General features: G+C 34.5%; 1 non-coding gene across 1 annotated transcript; it reads right to left on the bottom strand.

Annotated features, from left to right (window-relative positions):
• Positions 1-427: 427 nt before the first annotated feature.
• Positions 428-499, bottom strand: Trnae-uuc. The gene has a single exon. It is a non-coding gene; the product is annotated as a tRNA-Glu (tRNA).
• Positions 500-5,761: the final 5,262 nt, after the last annotated feature.

The raw sequence follows: 5,761 nt of genomic DNA, 5'->3' as shown, positions 1-5,761 counted from the left end.
TGTATAATGTGCTGTTTTCGAGTAATTTGATGTTCAAAAATTTAAAAGCATCTATGAAATTCGTGAAATTGGGTACATTTGCTGAATACAACTCTGTTTTAAAGATCCACAGATGTGTAGTATCACAGATTTAGCTAGTTATTCTGAAGGAAACTTTGTTTTTCCAGGGGTGGCAAAGCTCATTATGAAAATTCAACATGGATATATTTTTTTATCAGGGCCGAATTGGAAAAACTGGTATAGATAAAAAGTGATTAGTGTTTCTTATGATCTCAAGAATCTACTGTTGAAATGTTTGTATGAGTCAAAGGCTCACCCTGTATCAACAAGGGCAATTCCAGTGGGTTATGGGGGTCATGACCCTTTCTTCTGAGAAATATTTTTTCGAATATCTCTCATTGTATTGACAATGATCAAAAATCGTATATTCCGATACCGGGAATCGAACCCGAGCCTCCTGGGTGAAAGCCAGGTATCCTAGCCACTAGACCATATCGGACTGCTAAGATGAACTACGTGAAAAACTTCAGAGTCAGGTTTTTGTGCAACATCCTACTAGAACGAAACGCTGGACGTGCCATTATTACCTCACCATCGAAGTGTCAAGAAACACAGGTGATACAGACGATATTGAATTGATGTGGCCGATACTTGTGAAAATCTACAATTGAACAAAGAACAAAATATATGATACGAAGTCCGATATGACTTCTGATACTACGGAAAACTGAAAATAACAATAAGACTCTCAATATACTCGAAGATTTTTAACCACGACTTCATTGTATAAAGACTACTAGTCTTTACTAAACTTCCATAACATAATTTCATTATTGTGCACCATTATTATTGAACACCATTATGAGTCCTTCCTTATGCAGTATTCTAATAAGAAAAAGTCAGATACGAGCTGCATGAGCGTCTTCAGTTTAAGAAAGGTAAAAATTAAATTTTCAGGAAACTTCACCTATAACTGGATCTTTTGACCCTGAAAAATCTACTGTTTAAATATTTGTAGGAGTCAAAGACTCACCCTATATAAAAGCGGTAATTTGGCGGTTTATCCTTAACAAAAACATTGGCATTTTTTCAGTAGATTTCTTCATTTTAGAAAATGCTCAAATAGGTAGAGTCATTCTACTGAGATTACTCTATGGTGGGCCACCTGGTGTCAAATTATATAATTTTAATTTTTTTTTATTGAATTTGTTTTCTTTTTTTTCTGTTCATAATATGTGCTCATATTGTTCTTCTGTAAATTTTCATTTTCTACTTGTGGACATCCTTTTGGGTATTAATTTACCTGTTTATGTTCCTGTTACCAATAAATAAATGAATAAATAAATAAATGAATAAATAAATGAATAAATAAATGAATAAATGAATGAATAAATAAATAAATAAATAAATAAATAAATGAATAAATAAATAAATAAATAAATAAATAAATAAATAAATAAATAAATAAATAAATTAATAAATAAATAAATAAATAAATAAATAAATAAATCAATGAATGAATGAATGAATGAATGAATGAATGAATAAATAAATCAATAAATAAATAAATAATTGCCTTAGTACTCTAGTTACTGAGTTCTTGATTAACCACAAGAAAGTTTTTTGGTTTTTAGTATTATAAGAGTTTTCATGAAGCGCTTTAAAGTCAACTTGGTTCGAGGCAGTGTATCATATCTACCGATCATCTGATCTACCTCGAAGGTAGTTCCACTTTTAATCTTGTTCCTGTGTTCGTATGAGAGAACCGTTGTACAGCAAACAGGATGTAGTAATAATGTAAAAACAATCGTACTCCTCACGAACGACAAAATGAACTTCTGACTGAGGAAAGCAAACGTTTCAATTCCCATAAATCTCCGAATGTTTGATTTATTTCTACGATGAAAACCGAAAGCACCCAATTCGCATCTTCTCTATAATTAGAACAAGACTCTTAACAGCCAGCCAGGATCCACTTTAAATTCTGCGGTCGCTGGAGTTTTAATTGGATTAAACGAAGAGGAAAGAATCCAAGATAGCTATGAAAATGGAAAACCGACCGCCCTTCATTTGTTCCACGGCCTCCTACGCGGAAGCGAACTCTTTCAAGTGATAAGTAGCTAATTTGTTAACAGCCGCTCGATCCACTTATATCCCTAGATTTATTGCCAACGTGAGGGGTTAAAAGTTACTCAAGTTTTAAGTGAAGACATAACAACGGCAATCTCCGGAGAGGCTAATTGATTTAATGTTAATGATCTTGGGGTTCCGCATTTTTACTTTATTTTGAAATCCAGCTTCAAAGGAGTCGAAATGTAAATTCTATATTTAAAATTCCGACTGCGGCTCCTTATGACGAAATTTTATTTACTTGCCTCCCGGTGCATGCGGAGAGGTTTTATTATAAGGGAGATTTGAAAGGAGAGTAACCAATTTATTGAAGTGGTGGATTTTTATTCAATTCTGGTTTTCCATCCCTACAACGAATAGGTGTATCTAGAGGTTAGGTTCTGGCTGGAGGATGTTCGAACTTTTCATCCATTTACCAAGTATATGGAGATGAGATTGACGGAGGTGTAGGAGAAATTATGAATCCCTAGAAAATTCAGGAAAAGGGAAGACTGTAAATTTTCGTCGAAAATGCTGTGTCTGTTGTAGTAATTTTATATCTCAAGACAGGACAAGAAATTTTATGTCAATACCAAGAAAACAAGAAATCTTGCAACATCTTGACTTACAATGAGAACGCTAAAAGATGGTAATTTGTGAAAACGACAACATATTCCCATATACTGAATGAATTTTTTGCTCGATAAATAAATATTATGATAATGTTGTTGAGATATTCAAATTCCAAACTAGACTTTCAAAAGAATCACAGAATTTATTTCTGTCAATATTGCCACTATCACCACTATCCTGCCCAGATTAAGGTTAGCCCTTTTACAGCGATCCTTCACATTTTGTAAAAATATTTCAACAATAGATTTTTGAGGTCAAAAGTAACACTGTTTTCGTAATAGGTTTTTCAGATTCGACCCTGATAAAAAGATAATTATAGCCATTTTAAGTTTTTATGATGAGCTGTGCCACCGCTGAAAAAATAAAATTACCTTCAGAATAACTAGCTAAATCTGTGGATCTTTCAAAGAGTTGCATTCGTCCATCTCAGTTTCAAGAGTTGGGTTCTTAGAATTTTTGGTATTTTTATGGTACGCAATGGTCATAATGAGAAAACTGGAAGACGTGGGTGATATTTTGTGATCGAAAAAGTTTAATCAAATAAATGAAAAATTTTATTCTAAAGTTCATTCCATTCGGCAAAATAGTTTGTGAGAATTACATTTTTTTATGGTTTTTCAACAGCCGATTCGGAAAAAATGTTAAAGGAAAAAAGTGTTTCCTTTGCCTACTATTGAAATATTTGTACGAGTTGAAAAACTCGCCCTGTATAATAGCATTAAGTACGCATTCGATAGTTACCTTGTGAATAGTTTTAGGAAACATTTGAAAAGACACTTTGTCGCAATAGTTTTCCTAGAAAGACTTGTTGTGTTTTTCAAAATTTTTCTGCATTTGTTCTCCATAGAATTGTTGTTATAGGTAAGTAGAATAGCTTAAGGCTAAACTTTGCCTCGTGAAGTATTTCATACTTTCATAGAAAACAAAATAAAGGCTCTCAACAATCGACATGATGCTGTTGACAACGTGACTATAGCCTTACGGCTTTCACACTCCTCTTCAGAGGAACATTCACTTATCCCAGATATCAAGAAGATTAAGCTCTGTTGGAACCCTTTCCAGGTTTTTGGGCTCGTGGTGGTGATCGGGTTCGGGTCGTTCCTCCGCTCTTTGCTGACGGTTGGAATCCTGATCCACCCGCACTTCCTGTTGGAGTAGACGGTGTTCCTCTGCATTTTCTATGTACAGGGAGGGCAAAATTCGTTGTCTACTGAGGGGATCTCGAGAACTATAGCAGCTAGAAGAAAACGGACGACAGATTCTCTAGCTCTTTTTTCTTGACTAATCCAAAACTGAAAACAGAACCAGCCTAACGTTAATAGATTTTGAGTTATGAACGAAAATTGAGAAATTGTCATTTTCAATGAAGCTGAATAACTCTTATTTGAACTCGTATTCAAAATCCGTTGTTACATTCTACAGGCACTTTTTTATGAGGAATTCAAATATGATATTGTAATATTTTTTGATCCAGTCATTTTCGAGATACAACAGGGATTTCTGATTTTTCAAATGTAAACTATAGTTGAAAGTCCTTTCATTCTGCTGCAATTTTTTTGCTGATTTCAAAAATGTATCATATGCCGCTATTCACATGAATATAACATAAGAAAAAAAATTCAATACTTTTTCCCGCTTTTCGATTCACTGTTGAATTTTTAGTAGTCTAGCGTAACCATAGCGACCGTTGAAAATGCATTATGGTTTGTGAACTCCACATAATCCTATGTGAACTCAACCTGGTGTGATAGAAATCACAGACTGTCGAATAATTATTTCTTTTATATATCGAGATCGAGATCGATATCCTTTAAAAGAGAGTAAAAGACTTTCGTCTGATTATTAAAGAAGAAAATTTATTCAATTATCGTTTTTCAATTCATGAAAGAAACTTAAAGAGTCAGTAAAATAAATAAAATACTAAAGCTATCTATAATTATGATTTTTACAAAAGTAAGATGATGAAAAATAGGTACGTCTGTCCACGGTAGTATTCGAATTGAGAACCATCGTAAGATAAGCATGCCAAACATCGCGAGAACAAACGATGGCAAATTAATCATCGAAATATTTATTCAGCAATCCGTGATTTCAATCATAGAGTCTCAGGTTCACAAAATATAATGCATATTCAACGGTTGCTATGGTTACGCCAGCCTACTAAAAATTCAACAGTGAATCGAAAAGCAGGAAAAAGTATTGAATTTTTTTTTATGTTATATTCACGTGAATAGCGACATATGATACATTTTTGAAATCAGCAAAAAAATTGCAGCAGAATGGGAGTATTTTCAACTATAGTTTACATTTGAAAAATCGGAAATCTCTGTCGTATCTCGAAAATGACTGGATGAAAAAATTTAATGATATCATATTTGAATTCTTCATAAAAAAGTGCCTGTAGAATGTAACAACGGATTTCGAATACGAGTTCAAATAAAAGAGTTATTCAGCTTCATTGAAAATGACAATTTCTCAATATTCGTTCATAACTCAAAATCTATGAACGTTAGGCTGGATCTGTTTTCAGTTTTGGATTAGTCAAGAAAAAATAGCTAGAGAATGTGTCGTCCGTTTTCTTCTAGCTGCTATAGTTCTCGAGATCCCCTCAGTAGACAACGAATTTTGCCCACCCTGTACTTATACAGTTCTCGCCGTTCCCAGCAGTACTGCTTTCTGCAGGTTAGTGAGGTGACGCAGCGTGAGTTTTTGTAGAACATAGAAAAGTCCAAGACCGCGCAAATAAAGCGTGACAGTGACTTGTCAGATAGTGGGTGCATCGCAGGAAAAAGCTGCGTCACCCTGCGTCACCTCACTAACCTGCGTTTCTATTTGCGCCGGGCCTAAGGCAGGTTAGTGAGGTGACGCAGCGTGAGTTTTTGTAAAACATAGAAAAGTCCAAGACCGCGCAAATAAAGCGTGACAGTGACTTGTCAGATAGTGGGTGCATCGCAGGAAAAAGCTGCGTCACCCTGCGTCACCTCACTAACCTGCGTTTCTATTTGCGCCGGGCCTAAGA

This window comes from Coccinella septempunctata, chromosome 7 (genome assembly GCF_907165205.1).
Source record: "Coccinella septempunctata chromosome 7, icCocSept1.1, whole genome shotgun sequence".
NCBI classification, from domain to species: Eukaryota; Metazoa; Arthropoda; class Insecta; order Coleoptera; family Coccinellidae; genus Coccinella; species Coccinella septempunctata.
Note: the sequence above shows the minus strand (reverse complement) of the source record. Positions and strands in the feature narration are given on the sequence as shown.